This window comes from Urocitellus parryii, chromosome 8 (assembly GCF_045843805.1).
Source record: "Urocitellus parryii isolate mUroPar1 chromosome 8, mUroPar1.hap1, whole genome shotgun sequence".
NCBI lineage: Eukaryota > Metazoa > Chordata > Mammalia > Rodentia > Sciuridae > Urocitellus > Urocitellus parryii.
In genome coordinates this window covers 122883997-122903719 of record NC_135538.1, presented here as the reverse complement: position 1 = coordinate 122903719, position 19723 = coordinate 122883997, and the positions used below count along the sequence as shown (strand labels likewise).

Below are 19723 nucleotides of genomic sequence, written 5' to 3'. Positions count from 1 at the left end.
AATAATGCAGTGACACAATAGCTAAATTGTGGAACCAACCTATATGCCTTCAATAGATGAATGGATTAAAAAAATGTGGCATATATACAGCATGGAATATTACTCAGCATTAAAACAGAATAAAATCATGACATTTGCAGGTAAATGCAATCCCAAAAAACCAAAGGCTGAATGTTTTCTCTGATACGTGGATCCTGGTCCATAATGGGGGGTAGGGAAGGAAGCATGGGACAATGGATGAACTTTAGCTAGGGCAAAGGGGAGGGAGGGAAAAGGAAGGGCCATGGGGGTAGGAAAGATGATGGAATGAGATGGAATTCATTATCCTAAGTACATGTATGAAGACACAAATGGTGTGAATCTACTTTGTGTAGAAACAGAAACATGAATAATTGTGCTCTATATGTGTACTATGAATTGAAATGCATTATGCTGTCATGTATAACATTAGAATAAATAAATAGATAATTAAATGTGTTAACTTCAAAACATTATAGTAGGGCTGGATGTGGCTCAGTGGTAGAGTGCTTGCTTAGCACTGTGTGAGAATCTGGGTTCATTCCCCAGCACTGTGCAGGCGCATGTGCACATACATATTATGCTAAGTGAAAAAAGCCAAATAGATCACATACTACATTCATTCCACTGAAATGTCCAGTAAAACAAATCAACAGAATTCAAAATCAGATAAGTGTTAGCCTAATCCTGGGAGTGGGGGCAGTGCAAATGAGTGGAATTTCTTAAGGTAATGGAATTATTCTATATTTGTATTGTAATGCTGGTTGCATAAATCCATACATTTATTTAAAATTTAAATTGTTAACATATAAAAGTAGGGAACTTTGGACTAACGTTACCCATGAACACTTGATAAAATATCAGCAAATCAAATCCAATTTCTTATGATGAATATTTAAAAAATCAATCCTAATTTAATATATTAATGAAATAAGGGAGAATAATCACAGGATCATCTCCTTGAACAAAAGGCATTATACAAATTCAAAACCTGTTCTTGACTAAATCATTTAGCAAACCAAGGGGGTAAAAGGAAACTTCATCAATCTGATAAATGGCATCTCTGAAAAATCTACAACTAACAATGTCCTTTATGATTGAAGTGCTTTTACTTAAGATATTCTATTAGTCAGATTTGGATTGCTGTGACAAAATGCCTGAAATAAGGCAACTTAAATGAGGATAGGTTTATTTTGTATTACTGTTTCAAAGGTGCCAGTCCATAGTTATTTGGCCCTATTGCTTTGGGCCTGTGGGGGCCCAGTATATCAATCTATATCTACCAAAATGCAGGGTAGACATTCTTTACTGGAGCATGGGGCAGAGAAATTCCCTTCACCTCATGAAGCAGGAAACAAAGAGAAAGAAGAGGGGACCAAGGTCTCAGCATCTTATCCAAGGGCACACCCCTAATAAAGTATCTTTCTTATACTGGGTCCCACCTACTAAAGGTTTCACCATCTCCCATTAGACTGGTGGCCACAACTTTGGCATATTGGGCCTTTGGGACATTCAGGATCCAAACCCTAACTCACAGGCAAGTATGTTTACACTCACCTCTTCTATTACACACTGTAACTCAACATCTTAGCCAGAATCTTGAGGCAAGAAATAAAAATAGAAGGGTGTCAGTCAGGGTCTTAGATTTAGGAACAGATTCAAGATCCTGGCAGGTGGAAGAAGATGCAAGATGCAGTTTGGATGGTAGACATGCTTACTCAGAGGTGACAACAGTCTCTGGCTAGCTTGCAGTTCTAGCTTCAGCCCCTAGCCAGTTCGTTTATCCTCTTTTGTCTTCTGCATAGGCCTTTAGTTATATGCAGGCCAGACAAAGAAGGCACACTGACAATAGGTTATATCAGTAGGCACATGCTCACAGCAAATGTTTTTGACCTTGAGCACACAGGCTGAATAAAAGTGTTTATGACCTTGACTACACACAGAAAATATAGCCCACCAGAAGCCTCACTACAGTCATTTGGGGCCTGCCCTACAATGGAATATAAATTATAAAAATTATATTTCAATTCATAGATTATGATGTACATTAATTTGAAGATAACACGAGGGTATTCATAGAAAATCCTAAGATAAAGAAAATTCCTAGAACTAATAGATGAATTTAGAACATTTCAAAGTACTAAGTCAATTGTATTTCCATGTACTAGCAACATAATACTTGGAAAACAACAATAATCAAATTCCATTTATAATAGCATTGAAATAAAATATTTAGGTACCCATTCTTAAATCTTGGTAACCGTTTAATCAGCTTTTTTGCTGACTAAAGGACTTGACAAGAACAAAAGTTTATTTGGGAACTCACAGTTTCAGAGGTCTCAGACCATAGAGGGCTGACTGCTTTTCTTGGTGCTCCAGTGAGGTGACACATCACAGCAGAAGGGTGTGGCAGAGGAAGTCAGTTCAGGACATCACATCAAGAAGGAGAGAAAGAAACCTTCTTGTATTGTTTCACACATGAGCTTTTGGGGAACATCTAATATTTAAACCTTAACAGGAACACTTTACACTAAAATCTATAAGCCGTTATCAAGAGAAAGAAAAGAAAAACTAAATAGAAATACTATAGTCAAGGATTAGAATAGTTCGTATTGACAAGGTATCAGTCCTCTCAAAATTGATCTGTCAAATGAAATCAAACAGGCATTTTTTTTTGGACACTGACAAATGGAATTCTATAATTAGCATGGAAATGATAAAAAGTTGACTGTTTAATTTTTTTTAAACTTACAATTTCCATGTACTAGCAACATAATACTTGGAAAACAACAATAATCAAATGGAATTTGTTGTTTTCCAAATGTGAGCCATAGATGCAGTCTCAAGTTTCCTAGTACATTTTTAAAAATAAAAAAATGGATAAAATTAGTATTTTATTAAATTAGTACATTCAAAATATAATTTCTGCATGAAACCAATAAAAAAGAGTGTTGTCAAGATATTGTGCATTGCTCTCATACTTACCTTTTCTCATTACTACTGTTTGGAGAATCTGAGGGCTAAGAAGGCTTCTATTTTAGGCCCTGCGAGGTGGTGACTGTCCTCCAGCTCCAAGGACTCTAGCATTTGCTGAACACGTCAGATTCACTGACACCTCAAACTCTGCAGGCAAGAGAAAAGCACAGCGTTGGAGTTGGAATGGGACCCCACCTCAGCTTGCTCCCTCCACTCCCAACCTTCTTCCAAATAGCAATACTTCAGTCTCCCCAAACATCAGGACTTCAGAGAGCCTTCATGGGGCACATAAGAGAAGCCACCATGCAATCCACTTGCATTTGGCTCAGAATTACTGACTTCCTTCCTGAAGTCTGTCTACTCCCATTCCTGCTGCAGTCTGTTGTTCTCTAGTGTAGCCCAGAATGTTCAGGCAGTAATCAAATGTTCTGTCTCAGTAAATCCTATTTTAAGAATAATAATTAAAATAATTAAAAATTACAACCTTCTTTATTCTTACTTGGTTCTAAATCACTCTACTTTCTGACACTCCTATCCTTTACTATAGACACCTCATTATTTATTAAGTCCCCCATCTGAAGGTAAGCTCCCTGAGGACAATGGATTTTGCCTGGCTTTGGTTTCATATACCATAAGTGCCAGGCACATAACAGATAAACACTTGTTAAGGATTAAGTAAATCCAAGGACCAGATCTCCTTAAAGCCTAGTCTAGGAGAGGAAAGGCAAGTAGTTTTCTTGGATGTGATTGGGGGGTCCTCTTTGTGTATGTGTGTATGGTGGGGGCTACTTATGGCTTTATTCCCACCTGGACCCCCTCACACAACAAGCTCTATAGCATCCTCACACTCTGGACAAAGTACCAAGCTCAAGACCAAGAGAGGAATTCTGACCACTAACTGTGTTCACAGCCTCTTGGAGTCAGGAGGGGGATTCTGGCCAGGTAGTGGGATGCTCCCTGTAGCCTAAGCTCCTGAATTCATCACTGTGTCCTGCCCCTGCTATAGACTGTGGATCCTCCAGGAGCCTCCTCACTAGACCACAACCCCCAAACTCTGGGCCCACATAACAGGGATCAAAATAAATTCAAAACCACAGGATCAAAAATTTTGTGAAATGGAGATGATAAGGGGGTAAGGCCTGAGGAATGTAGGTCTCAAGGAGAAGAGGCAGGATGCTGTGTCCTGTACTCTGGGGATTGTACAGAGGAGGCCCTCCAGGCTTCAAGAGGGTGTGTAATCTGATGTCTTGAAGAAAGTCCACCCTTGGCATCCAGAAGAATGGTGGTTGGACACCTTCATTTGGAGGTCTTAAAAGGTGGAGAAGGATCACCTCAGCATCCAGGGGAGATGCTGGGTGAACGCCTGGGATCCCACTCACCACAGGTCTGGTTGTAAATATAGTATACATGTAACACAGAAAACTGTCCAAAACATACGATGGCCTACTGATGAATGACACTACCATCCTTAGTGAAAATGGAGGCCTTCTCCAGCACCCCAGCCAGAAGACCCTGAACTTCTCCCCAAACCCATCCTCCTCACAGGTATTCACTAGGCTGATCCTTCCCATGGCTTCTTTTTTTTTTTTTTTTGTTTGATTCCTTCTCCTCCCTTTTCAGCCTCCATTTCCTTAATGTCACACTTTACTCCTGATTTTCACATCTTCAGGAGGCTCCTTCATCACCCTTTAGTGGCACAGGTAAATGTGTCACAGGTAAATGGGGAGCTGAAGCACCAAGCCTACATTCTTGTGTCCCCATGAAAGAAAATTTAGAATCACACATGAAAAGCCAAGCAAGAGAATTTTATAATAAGTGAAGGTAAGGATCAAGCAAAGAATGCTCAAGCGGAAGAGAGTATGTCATTCCCCCAGCAGAGAATGACAAAAGAAACTTGATACTACTTCCAAATTTATTGTTTGATATTTGCCAGTAGAAACGGGGTCCACCTTTTGCAATCTTCACTAATTTGATACTTAACCATTCCTTCATGTTGCTCAGGGTAGTTTTTGACTCTAGTTGGTCCTTTCTGTTATTGTCACAGTAACCATTCCATTCAGGGGAGCTTTATCCACAAGTCAATCCTGTGTTAATATAGGAGCTGGGTTCCATGACCAGGCAAACTTTACCTTAGTGTACCAGTGCTACTAAAGTTCCTTCTGACACACATTAAGAAACCTATGGCTGTAAATCCTAGCTTTACAATGATCTCACTAGATCCTATGAAGAGTTAGTCCCTTAGATCATTCCTTTTGGACTTATTTCTTCATTGGCTCCCTTTTTCCCTCTGTTTATTCTCAGGGTTAGTACACCTGTTTCCACACCCCCCCATGAGTTACTCCTTTATTTATAAGGTTTTTGTTTTTGTTGCCAGGAATTAAACCAAGGGGCACTTAACCATTGGGCCACATCCCCAGCCCATTTTTCATGTTTTATTTTGAGACAAGGTCTAAATTGGTGAAGCTGGCCTTGAACTTGCTATCCTCCTGTCCCTGTCTCCCCAAGTTGCTGTGATTACAGGCGTGTAGCACCATGATGGCTGTTCATTAGTATTAAATGCAATTTAAAGAAAACCACATGACCCTGTTACCTCATTCATTGATATTCCACTGCTCATTACTAATTACCACCTACCACTAGGATTAAAAAATCTGGCCCAGTAAAGGGGCCCTTTGATCCTGGGAGCAGCAGCAAGAACAAATCTCAGGGATTCAGGGGTACAAGGCTCCATCCAGGAAATTGAGGGCAGGCATTATGTTTGCAGGGTTGGTCCACGACCTGGGAACTTGCCTTTGTGGTATGGAGATCTAGATGCTCCCTGGGACAAGAGTCCACTATTGATCCACTGGGAGGAAACATATTTCATCTTGTTTTTTGAGTAACAGTTGGACATCCCGAATCTGACAAAAGGATGAAGGCTCCAATTTGTACACACAGCCCTGCACAGTTGCTGTAAGTCTAGGGAGACCCAGGACTCCCAGGTGAGCCTAGGGCATGGGAGCTCAGGTCTTCTGTGTTCAGAAACATGGCCACACGGGGGCGCCACTGCACTGCCCTGGGAAGCTGCCAGGCAGCTCTGGAGAGGACCAGGCAATGGAAGGACTAGGGCAGAGATGGCTGACTTAGAGAGGGTGCATTGATGTGGGGATGAAGATACTTCTGAGTTGTCTTTAAGGGCACAAGAGTTATAGGATGCTCCTACAAGGAATCCTGCCGACTTCTTAGATCTTTCTCCATTTTCTGGATAATAACCTGGAGAACTGAAAGAAGATTTATATATATATATATATATATATATATATATATATATATATATATATATACACACACACACACACACACACATACACACTCATACATACACATACATACACACACATGTATATATATATATTTTTTCATAAAAGCTAATGAAAATATGTTTCATACTTTATGTAAACACAAACACATATTTTTTCTTCCTACAAACTGTTTCTTTCCCAACTATTCCTTGTGTTTTTTTTTTTTTTTTTATACTGAGGATTGAATTCAGGGACACTTGAACACTGAGCCACATCCCCAGCCCTATTTTGTATTTTATTTAGAGACTGGGTCTCACTGAGTTGCTTAGTGCCTTGCCATTGCTGAGGCTGGCTTTGAACTCATAATCCTCCTGCCTTGGCCTCCCAAAGCACTGGGATTCCAAGTTTGTGCCACCACCATGCCCTGCCCAATTATTCCTTTTTTAATTTTTTTTTTCGTGGTACATGGACACAATACCTTTAGTTTATTTATTTTTATGTGGTGCTGAGGACTAAACCCAGTACCTCACACATGCTAGGCAAGTGCCCTATCACTGAGATACAACCCTGGCCCCCAATTATTCCTTTTTAAACATAGACGTTAGCAAGTCCTGGTGTTGCACATCTGTAATCAAAGCTATTCCAGAGATTGAAGTGGAGGGATTCCAAGTTAAAGGTCAGCCTGGGAAGTTAGCAAGACACTGTATCAAAATAAAAGGAAAAGGATTGGGAATGTATATTAATGGTAGCATGCCCCTGGAAGCAATACCCTGTATCATCAAAATAAATCAAAATAAATAAAAACATACATTATTCTTTAAAATAATATCTTCAGATTTAGAAAAGGTAACACAGAGTGCCTGTAGATGGCACACTGTTTTACCTATTGTTAAAATCTTGCATTATAATTATGCATACGTCACACTATTAAAACAATATTGATAAATTAGTACTCAGTAGCATGTTCTTTTTGGATTTAATTAGCTTTTTTTTTTTTTTTGATGACTCTTTTCTGTTCCAGGTTGTCATCCAGGAGCTCCGCTTCATCTCCGTGGGCTACGTGGATGACTTGTAGTTTGTGCGCTTCGACAGCGACAGCGACGCAGAAAATCCCAGGAGGAGCCTCGGGCGCCCTGGATAGAGCAGGAGGGGCGGAGTTTTGGGAACTGGAGACTTGGATTGCCAAGGGCAACGCACAGTAGTACGGAGTGTACTTGAACACCCTGAGGGGCTACTACAACTAGAGCGCGGGCGGTGAGTGCCCCGACCCCTGTCAGAGGTCGCGACCCTTCACGTCCCTCAAGAACGGTCCCGAGTCGTCAGGGATCCCAGGCCGAGCTTCACCCCAAGGCTGAGGGACCCGCGGGGACCCTCGACCCAGAAAGCGCCCACGGGGACTGTGATTTCAGTTTAGCAGAAAAACCCGCGGGGTGACAGGCTCTCACACCTACCAGAAGATGTGTGGCTGCGACGTGGGGACAGACGGGCGCCTCCTCCGTGGGTACATTCAGGACGCCTACGATGGCGCGGATTACGTCGCCCTGAAGGAGGACCTGCGCTCCTGGCGGACACCAAGAGGAAGAAGGAGGCGGCCTGTGGTGCAGAGCAACACAGGGCTTGTCTGGAGGGCACCTGTGTGGAGTGGCTCACCAGACAACCGGAGATCAGGAAGGAGACGCTGCTGCGCACAGGTATGAGGGTTGCAGGACACCTGCCTGATCTCCTGTAGGTCTCTCCAGCTTCCCACAAGGAGGAGAGGAGAATGACGCCCACACTAGACACCTCCTGCTCCTTGTCCAGCGGGGAGTGAGTGGGCCTGGACCCCCAGGTGATGCACTAGAGACGCTGCTTTCTCTCAGGACAAGTGAGGGATCCTGTTTCTCTCTCCCCGGCTAGTGGGAAAGACAATAAATACCGGACCACAGTTATCTGTTCAGGGACAGACTGTCAGGTCCATTCCAGCCTAGTGTTTTTGGAGGTCTGACTCCAGGTTTTCCACATGTCTCAGCCTCTACCAAGACCAGAATCTGAAGTCCCTCTCAGGGTCCTGAAGCCTCTTCCACTGGGTTGTCTCAATTTGATTCTAGAAATCTCCAAGGAATGCCTAATGTCAGAAGCCTCAGTCCAGGCTTGTGTCTAGGTTTTGTGCTTCCTATCCACCCCAATCATGTCGTCCACTCTCAGGATGGTCGTGTGAGTGTTGCTTCAGACCCCTCGAAGATGCATATGACTCACCATCCTAGCCCTGATGGGGACATCACTCTGAGGTGCTGGGTGCTGGGCTTTTACCCTGAAGAGATCACCCTGAACTGGAAACAAGATGGGGAGGACCAGACCCAAGACATGGAGCTTGTGGAGACCAGGCCTGCAGGGGATGGAAACTTCCAGAAATGGGCAGCTGTGGAGGTGCCTGCTGGAGAGGAGCAGAGATACACATGCCATGTGCACCATGAGGGGCTGCCTGAGCCCCTCACCCTGAGATGGGGTAAGGAGGGGATGAGGGCCCAGAGCCTGTTGTCAGGAAAGCAGGAGGCTTTCTGGAGGCCCTCAGCAGGGTCAGGGCTGAGAGCTGGGGATCAGGGCTCCTCAACTGACTTCCCTTCCTCTCCCAGAGCCACCCCCTCAGGCCACCATCCCTATCATGGGAATTGTTGCTGATGTGGTCCTCCTTGGAGCTGTTGCCACTGGAGCTGTGGTCGCTTTTGTCTTGTGGAAGAAGAAAAACACAGGTAGGGAAAGTGTAGGGAGCTGCTCTGGAAATACACACCCTTAAGTCCTGAGCAAGAGAATCTGAAGAATTATTGCACTCCGCAATAACTTCCGCTGGGATAATGAGAAATTGCTCCAGGAGTAGGCGTTACAGGGTGGGGTTGAGTTACACTCACCTATTCCTTTGTAATCCTACCCTTGCCCTTTTTCAGATAGAATGTTCTAAAACACAGCATCCCCCAATAAAAGCCAACTCCAGAACATGCGTTCCCTCTCTAGTCAGCCTCTTGTGACTTTCTCTTGCCCTTCTTATGGGAGCCTGAGTTAGGAGCTGGGGAAGCAGTCCTGAAACTTATAAAAAGGTATTCCATGTCTGCGTAGTATTTTGTGTCACCCCAAATTCACACGAGTGACTTTGGTTCAGTTGCCCACACTGGATAGGGGCAGCAGAAAAGTGCAGAGTCTGAATTTCTGTTTCAAGTTATCTGGTAGAAGTGTGTCCTGCCTTGTTAATGGGAAATAATATCTACAATTTCCTTACCCAACCTAGGATACTTTTTACTCTTTGTAAAGCACATATAAAATAAAGGGAAAATATATCCTCTTGATTTTTGTAGTATGGGGACCTGATTTCCAGCATTTAGAGGCCACAGGGGAATTTTCCTGCTCAGGGCAACCCTCCAGGGGAGCAATTGGCTCCATCCCTACCTGTCTACTCTCTTCTTATCTCCTGATCCTTCCCTGCATCTGCAGTCACAGTTCTGGAGACTTCCCCAGACCTATCTCCAGACTGTTCTCTCACAGGATGCTTTCTTCCCACAGGTGTAAAAAAAGGGGCCCTATGCTCCAGCTGCCTGTAAGTATGAGAACACTGATCCCTGAGGCCCATGGAATAGGGTGGTGGGAAGTAATGGGGGAGCTGATCCATCCCCTAATTCCTCCACTACCCACATCTCCTGTGGGCTCTGACCAGGTTCTGTTTTTGTTCTGAAACAGGTAAACAACAACAACAACAACAAAAACAGTGCCCAGGGCTCTGATGTGTCCCTCACTGCTTAAAAAGGTGAGACTCCGGAGGCCTGAAGATAGATAGGGGTTGGGGAATGAGGAGACTCCTGAGTTATAGGGATTCTCACAGGGATTTTTGACATTTTGAGTGTTTAATGGATTGTTCAGAGTGTCTCCATTACAATGAATGATCTGAATCTGTCCATAATACTTTCTTTTACAGTGTGAGATAGCTGCCTTCTGTGGGACTGAGCAATACAGGATTTCTTCAGTTCTCTTTCTGCTCCTTACTGTGATTTCAAACTTCTCTTTGTGCAGCTAACATCTAACTATGTCTATGTGTCTGTGTTCCTATCATCATAATTGGGGAAATGGAGAGAGGAGCGCATCCCTGATCATCAAGACCACTCCCTGCACTGTCATTTTGCCACATAAGCAATGAAAACAAGAAAATGCAGCACATATATAGCAGAAAAAATAATCCAGACAATTAACATTAAGGCAGTTATTGTAAATTAATTACTCATGCTCAGAAGGTTACACAAGAGACATAAAAGGTATGCAGAAAAATCAATCATAATAGCATGAGCTTATAATTCCAGTTACTCAGGAGACTGAGGCAGGAGGATTGCAAGTGTAAGTTACAGCCTGAGGAAAAAAAAAAACATGTCTAAAAATAAAATAAGGTCTAGGGTTACAGTGCTTGCCTAGCATGTATAAGCCCTAAATTTGATCCTTAGTATCACAAAAACAGATAAATAAAGAGGAGATGTTACATAAAAGATTACAATCAAATTTCTGAGGATGAAAGTGTCTGAGATGTGAAGTGGGATCAATGGAGAATAAAAATCACTGGAGAATAAAAATCTGTGAGCTTCAAAACTACAACTATCTTATATAGCTAAAAGCATGCAATGGAGGAAGGATAGCATCTTCAACAAATGGTGCTGGGAAAACTGGAAATCCATTTGCATCAAAATGAATCTGAATCCCTATCTCTCGCCATGCACAAAAGTTAACTCAAAATGGATCAAGGAGCTTGATATTAAATCAGAGACACGGCATCTGATAGAAGAAAAAGTTGGTTATGATCTACATACTGTGGGATCGGGCTCCAAATTCCTCAATAGGACACCCATAGCGCAAGAGTTAACAACTAGAATCAACAAATGGGACTTACTCAAACTAAAAAGTTTTTTCTCAGCAAAAGAAACAATAAGAGAGATAAACAGGGAGCCTACATCCTGGGAACAAATCTTTACTCCACACACTTCAGATAGAGCCCTAATAACCAGAATATACAAAGAACTCAAAAAATTAGACAATAAGATAACAAATAACCCAATCAATAAATGGGCCAAGGAACTGAACAGACACTTCTCAGAGGAGGACATACAATCAATCAATAAGTACATGAAAAAATGCTCACCATCGCTAGCAGTCAGAGAAATGCAAATCAAAACTACCCTAAGATACCATCTCACTCCAGTAATATTGGCAGCCATTAGAAAGTCAAACAACAATAAGTGCTGGAGAGGATGCGGGGAAAAGGGCACTCTTGTTCATTGCTGGTGGGACTGCAAATTGGTGCAGCCAATTTGGAAAGCAATATGGAGATTTCTTGGAAAGCTGGGAATGGAACCACCATTTGACCCAGCTATTCCCCTTCTCGGTCTATTCCCTAAAGACCTAATAAGAGCATGCTACAGGGACACTGCTACATCGATGTTCATAGCAGCACAATTCACGATAGCAAGATTGTGGAATCAGCCTAGATGCCCTTCAATAGATGAATGGATAAAAAAAAATGTGGCATTTATACACAATGGAGTATTACTCTGCATTAAAAAATGACAAAATCATAGAATTTGGAGGGAAATGGATGGCATTGGAGCAGATTATGCTAAGTGAAGCTAGTCAATCTTTAAAAAACAACTACCAAATGACTCCTTTGATATAAGGGGAGTAAACAAGGACAGGGTAGGGATGAAGAGCTTGAGAAGAAGATTTACATTAAACAGGGATGAGAGGTGGGAGGGAAAGGGAGTGAGAAGGGAAATCGCATGGAAATGGAAGGCGATCCTCAGGGTTATACAAAATGACATATAAGAGGAAAGGAGGGGTAAGACAAGATAATACAAATGGAAGAAATGATTTGCAGTAGAAGGGGTAGAGAGAGAAAAGGGGAGGGGAGGGGAGGGGAGGAGGGATAGTAGAGAATAGGACAGACAGCAGAATACATCAGACACTAGAAAGGCAATTTGTCAATCAATGGAAGGGTAACTGATGTGATACAGCAATCTGTATACGGGGTAAAATTGGGAGTTCATAACCCACTTGAATCAAACTGTGAAATATGATGTATTAAGAACTATGTAATGTTTTGAACGACCAACAATAAAAAAAATAAAAAAAATTTAAAAAAAAATCTGTGAGCTTGAAAACAAAAAAACAAAATCTGTTAAAAATTACACAAAGCAATACCTACAATGATTGTTGGGTTTATAACATATTCAGGTATGTATTTAAGGATCAGCACAAAAAAGAACAGGAAATACAATTATCAATAATTTCCATATTTTGTTGAAATTAAGTTAATATAAATCTGAAGTAGTTTTTGAGACAGTAAGTCCTAGAGCCACCATTGATAAAACTACAGTGAAAAAGTTTTAAGGGAATTAACTAAGGGAATTTCCGTTACAGTACAGGGCTACCACTCCCACCATAGGCCACTGCTCCATCAGAGTGGACAAGCCTGCCTCCAACTAGGACTCAAAGTGGGAGGCCCACTGCGGTTTCCACAGGCCAGGCTGTTGCTGCCTGGAGTCTGGAAGTCAGGGCTGCCCAGCTGAGCCTTGGTGGTATCTGGTTTCACAGGATGACAGCTGGAGAGACATTTGCTTCAATGTCTGTCTAACCCATATCTAATTTAAATTAAACATTTAGAGGAGACTATGGACATAAAACATTAGAAATAATTCTGGATTAAGATTTAGGAGGGTATTGATAGATGAATGTTCTTATATGCAAAAAGGGTCTAGGGTAAGACAGAGTGCCTGTACAATCCCACTCCCCCCATGAAAATGTATTTGTTGAAATTATATTTCCAAAGTAATTGTTTTTGGGGACAGGGTATTTAAGAGATAATTGAGGCTAAATATGGTCATAAGAATGGAGAGAAGGGAGGGAAGGAAGGAAGGAAGAAAGGAAATGGTGCAGCCCCCAAACAATAAAACTGGTGCCCCATAAGACAAATAAAAGATCTTCCTTCTTTTTCTTCCCCTTCTCCTTCTGTTTCTCCTCTTTCTCTCTCTTTCTCTCCATTACCCCCCCCCCCCAAAAAAAAAGGCCAGATTGTTACCAACTAGTAAAATAACCCACTCTGGGAAGAAGAGGGTAGGGCTCAATTGTTATTGGGCAGCTGTAATACTGCCTGGGAAGAAGGAAGCCAGGCTATAATTTTCTTTGCTCCAGAAAAATTTGAAATCAAATTGGTAGGAAAAATGGGTTTTATTCAAAGCTAGCTTTGAAGGAAGAGGGATGAAATATAATTGTTTCAGAAGTTCCATGTCAGAAAAACTCTGGGACAAGCAAACCTTTTAAAAGTGGGAGTGGTACATTAGGAAGAAAGAAGTCTCACAGGTTTTACCTCCTTAGGAGTCATTGTGGCCCCAAGAAATTTTACAGGTTTTGTCTATTTCTGAGTTCCTGGGCCTTCTCATATCAAAAGGAGCCAGGACTTCCTGGGACCAGCATCTGTGCCTCATCATTGTATACGAGCTTTGTCAGGGTGCAGATAGCTCCTTTTTTAAGTCCATAGGGTGAGCTTTCGTGAACTGTATGTGGAGAGCTGCACTGATATCAGTTCATTTAAAGAACTCATCTGTGCCTGCACCTGATTTAGATTCATTCCTGGCTAAGTCATCTTCAACTGGAAAGTCAACTAAAGGGAGCCCTCTGTGAATGTCTAGTGCGTTCGGGTCCCTGGGTAAGGGTCGCGAAATCACCGGGACACAGGGGATGCAGAGCCAAGGCAGCAATTGCAACTGCATGCTGAGCTTTATTTGCATGTTCCTTTTATATTCTTCTTCTAACAAAGCAAGCAATTCTTCAGTAACATTTCATCTACATTGCACAAATATCATGTCTCAGCGGGTACACAGAGCTAAATTCAGATTGTTCCTGTTCATTTGATAAGTACCCTCCCAAAGTTCTTTGTAGACATTATCTAATCCCCGAATGTACTGTTCCCAGGTCCAGTATGCAGGAAGCTTCTTCCTCTTGGCCAGACCATGCAGAAGCTTGTGTCTTGTGATAAGGGGAAAAGGACCTTTCCTTCTCCTAGCGAGGCATGCCTTCAGCTGACCTAAATCACAGCCACAGCTTCTTGCAAAGTGTCAGACTGAGGGAGCTAAACTCTGCACACTTAAACCCCAACAACCCTCCATGGCCAGGAACTGAGGGCTGTGGCCAAGAGTTACAGGAATGAACTGTGAATGGGGTCCTTCCATGTCAAACAGTTCTGGTCTTGAACATTGCCCATAGAAAAGAGGCAAGATAATAAACCCTGGTACTATTAAGCTACTGTGATTTGGGGAGCTTGTTCCAAATCACTAAGTAATAAAAGTACAGGGAGCGACTATGCGATCAAGGACATTATTCTCTTCAGAAACAAATAAAGGCATCCAGAAGAAATTGGAGTGATTTATACAAATAATTGGTAGAAAAAAGACTGCCAAATAACTTTAATCCACTGAAACTGCCCTTCGAAAGTCTCCTCTTGAATGATTTCACTTGTTTTTAAAATTCCATTTTAATTTTATTGCTAGCTTTATTTTTTGCACTACTTTCATAGGGGTTTTCTTAGGATTACAGTGCTCATCTTAACTTTTCAGTGTCCTCCACTTAACATTGTCTTAGTTCACATAGAAATCTTTAGACTTCTAAGCTGTCCCATTGTTATGTTTAGACATTATATTATATATATATATATATATATATATATATATATATATTCAGCATTCAAAGTCCCCAAGAAAAAGCTCTATTTGTATTTATTAAGTAAGCATAAATGGTCAAAGAGAGCCAGGCATGGTGCTACATGACTGTAAGTCCATCCTCTTGAGAGGCTGAGGCAGGAGGATTGTAAGTTCAAAGCCAGCCTCAGCAACTTACCAAGGCCCTAAACACCTTAGTGAGACAAAGGGGCTGGGGATATGGTTCAGTGGTTAAGTGCCCTTGGGTTCAATCCCTGGAGAGAGAGAGAGAGAGAGAGAGAGAGAGAGAGAGAGAGAGAGAGAGAGAGAGAGAGAAAGGTCTTTTACATTGAGTCAGACAGTTGCCATTTCTGATGCTCTTATGTAGGATTCTGAGTTTTCTGAGTTTTCCACTGGTACTATTTGCTTTCAAACTGAAGGATTTCTTTACCATTTATATAGTTCAGATCTATAGGTGATGAAATTCTTTACCATTCATTGGAGAATTTGTTTATTTTTTCTTCCTTCTTGAAGGATACTTTTGCAAGATAAATACTTCTGGACTATGTTTTGCTCAGAACCTTAAAGGTGTTCCCTCATTTTTTTGTTCTATGATTTTTGGTAAGTCATCAGGCAGAACTATAGCTTTAGGAGAACAAGAAACAGGAAAAGTAACTGGGTAGACCCCCAAATCTTTGATGGTAGCCGCTACAATAAACCTTACAAGTCAACCCCACTCCCATTAAAATATTAATCAGTTGAGAGGCAGAGGTGTGCTGTTGGCAAGATATGCACTTGCAGCCTAAATACTGAAGTGAAAGTCAATTCATGGGAAAAGATACACCATGCCAACAGTAAGCTTAAGCAGGCTGGAGTGGCCATGATGCTATCAGAAAAACACATTTCAAAATAAAATATATTCTTAGAGATAAAGAGGTGCACTTCATGAGGATAAAAGGGTCAACAGGAAGACATAGTCTCAGAAATGTACATGGTCCCAACAACACTGTTTTAAAATACAAGGTAAAATTGACAGAATTTCACAGAGAAATAAACAACTCCAGAAATGCAACCAGAGACTTTCATACATTTCTGTCTCAGCAATTTAGACAACAACTAGCAGAAAAGAAAGCAAAGAGATAGATGGGAAAATACTAAAAGCAACCCAGATTTCACTAACAGTAAGAAAATCCACACAAATGTCAACAAGAGCCTACGTATTATTTCAAGTGCAAATGGTACGTCTGCCATGCTAGACCATTTTTTTTTTTGGAACCATAAACAAATTCTCAACAGATCTGAAAATACTGTAATGATACAGAGTATAATTTTTGACTATAATAGCATTTAATTAGAAGCAAGTTTCCATATGATAACCAGTAAATCATAAATATTTGGAAATTAAACAATAAAATTCTAAATAATCATTGGATTAAAGAAAAAAATTGGAAAACATTTTAAACTAAATGATAAGAAAATGCAGCAGATTAAAACGTAGCATATCTCAAGTTACTAACTTCAACCTTAAAACACTGCATACTCAATGCAAGTAGAAGGAAGGAAGTGAAGACAAAAATGAAATAGAAAGACATCTGTATTTTATTTCTCTTACTTTTAAAAATTTGTTCTCGGGGCTTCGCTCCAGGCGGGTGAGCTTGGTGCCGTGTTTCCTGTCTCCAGTGCAAGGCTGCAGCGCCGGCCTGAGGCCTGACCCAGCAGGACCATAGCTTCAGCTCTGGACAAGCTGCAGAATGATCTAGAAGAGGTAAAGATGTTGCTGGAAAAGACCTCTAGAAAAAGAGTACGTGATGCCCTTACAGCAAAACAAAAACAAAACAAGATTGAGACAGAAATAAAGAACAAGTTGCAACAGAAATCACGGAAGAAACCAGAACTTCTTGGCAATGAAAAGCCAGGTGCTGTGTGTGCTCCCATCACAACAGGATATACCGTGAAAATCAGTAATTATAGATGAAATCAATCCCATAAGTTTTTGAAAATCTACATCACTTTAATGGGAGTTCATCAAGTTACCACCGAGAATGTGCAGGTTCATTTCACAGAGAGGTCATTTGATCTTTTGGTAAAGAATCTAAATGGGAAGAGTTACTCCATGATTATGAATCTCTTGAAACCCATGTCTGCGGAAGGCAGTTCAAAAAAAGTGAAGACTGATACAGTTCTCATCTTATGTAGGAAGAAAGCAGAAAACACATGGTGGAGGTATTTGACTAAGGTTGCAAAAGAATGCAAAGAGAAAGAAAAGCCTTCAGAAGCCACCGAAACAGATCCTAGTGAGGGATTAATGAATGTTCTAAAGAAAATTTATGAAGATGGAGATGATGATATGAAGTGAGCCATTAATAAAGCCTGGGTGGAATCAAGAGAGAAGCAAGCCAAAGAAGATACAGAATTTTGAGACATTTAAGTCTTTTGGGGCACTGAAATGAACCTGCACATTCTCGGTGGGAACTTGATGAACTCCCATTAAATATGTGGAAATATGGATGTTTCCAATAAGAGAATGTTGGAGAGCTACACATATAAATTTGATATAACTATTTACACAGTACAGGCAGTAAATTCTCCTTTACTGGATGATTTATTTAAATAAAATGTGCTTATTAAATATTCCAAAAAAATTTGTTCTCTTTAGATATACATGACAAAGTATTTTTTGACATATTTATACATACATGGAGTATATCTTATTTTAATTAGGATCTCAGTCTTGTGGTTGTACATGACTGCTGAGTCCCTGAAAGCCATGCGGCTCCTGCACATGATGTGGAGGTTCACTGTGCTGTCTTCATATGTGAGCATAGGAAACTTATGACTCATTAATTCCACTCTGTTTCCTATTCCCATTCCCTCTCATTTCATTCCCCTTTGTTTAATCCACTGAACTTCTATTCTTCCCTGGCATCCCACCCTGTTGTATATTAGTATCCACATATCAGAGGGAATATTCTACCTTTGTTTTTTTTTTTTGAGATTGGCTTATTTCATTCAGCATGATAGTCTTCAGATCCATTTATTAGCAAATTTCATCAAGTCATTCATTTTTATGGCTGAATAATATTCCATTGTGTAAAAATACAACTTTTTTTTTTTTTTTTTTACTGATTCAATGGTTGAAGGGCACCTAGTTGGGTTCCATAACTTAGCTGTTGTGAATTGAGCTGCTATAAGCATTGATGTGGCTGTGTCATTGTAGTATGCTGAATTTAAGTCCTTTGGTATATACCATGGAGTGGGATATCTGGGTCAAATAGTGGTTCCATTCTAAGTTTTCTTCGGAATCCCCAAAATGCTTTTCCATAGTGGTTGCTTCAATTTACAGTCCCACCAGCCATGTATGAGTGCACCTTTCCCCGCACATCCTCACCAACATTTATTGTTGCTTGTATTCTTGAAGATTTCCTTTCTTTTTTAATTCTATTATTTAAAATTCTAACTTGTTATATATGACAACAGAATGCATTACAATTCATATTATACATACAGAGCACATTTTTTCATATTTCTTGTTGTATAAATAAGTATATTCACACCATTAGTGTCTTTGTACATATACTTAGGGAAATGATGTCCATCTCATTCCACCCTTGCCCCTTCCCTTTCTCTCCCTCCCCTTTGCCCTATTAGAGTCTGTCTAATCTTCATGTGCTCCCCCTCCTAATCCCACTATGAATCAGCCTCCTTATATCAGAGAAAACATTCAGCATTTGTTTATTTGGGATTGGCTAACTTTGCTTAGCATTATATTCTCCAACTCCATCCAGTTACCTGCAAAGATTGCCTTTCTGAATGGAGTGAGATGAAATATCAGTGTAGTTTTAATTTGAACTTCTCTAATTGCTAGAAATGTTGAAATTTTTTTATATATATTTCTTGACCATGGTCGTTTCTTCTTCTATGAAGTGTCTGTTCAGTTCCTTTGCCCATTTGTTGGTTGGGTTATTTGTTTTTTCATGTGACTTTTTTTTGAGTTCTTGATATATTCTGGAGATTAATTGTTGGGAGCGACAGATTAATCATTACTTCAAACTCCACAGCCATGGACAGATAGACTACCCTTTGGGTTTCTCTCAGTACAACAATGCTGAAAGACATGCCTATTTGCAGGTGGCTGCTGTTAATGATGCAGATTCCATGTTCCATAGCTTTGAATTCAGGTGTCTGCTGCCTTGGGATGAAAGAAACATGGGCACAGCCTTTAGGTGCCAGCTGTCCTGAGCAAGAAGATATTGCACAAAAAGATAAGCCCCAATTAGTCTGTTTCTACTGACATTGTTTACCTTGAAGAACCCTTCATGACAATAAATCCCTTTGATGTACTTCCCTTTAAATAAAGCATTCATGGGCTTTTTCTGTTGTTAGGAATAGACCCAGAGTCTATTCCACCCACCAGGGCTCTGCTGTAAAACTATTTAATTATTTCAGACTTAATTTTTTTAGCCAGTTCATGCCTCCATTTGGTTTATTGATCCCTTGCTGGGAAGGACACAGCAACAATTAATGCTCTGAGGTGCAGGTGGCAAAGATTTTCTCCCATTCTGTAGACTCTTCTTTTCACACTCTTGATCGTTTCCTTTGCTGTGAATACACTTTTTCGTTTGAGACCATGCTATTTATTGACTGTTGATTTTACTTCTTGCAGTTTAGGAGTCATGTTGAGGAAGTTGGGGTCTAAGCTGACATGATGAAGAGTTGGGCCTACATTTTTGTCTTGTTGGTGCAGTGTACCTAGGT

The 19723-nt window shown here is 40.9% G+C and overlaps 2 pseudogenes; both read left to right on the top strand.

The window, feature by feature from the left end:
• Nucleotides 1–5988: 5988 nt before the first annotated feature.
• LOC113201542 (patr class I histocompatibility antigen, A-2 alpha chain-like) lies at nucleotides 5989–10043 on the top strand (annotated as a pseudogene).
• Nucleotides 10044–15813: 5770 nt separating this feature from the next.
• LOC144256467 (calcyclin-binding protein pseudogene) lies at nucleotides 15814–17387 on the top strand (annotated as a pseudogene).
• The last annotated feature ends 2336 nt before the right edge of the window (nucleotides 17388–19723 follow it).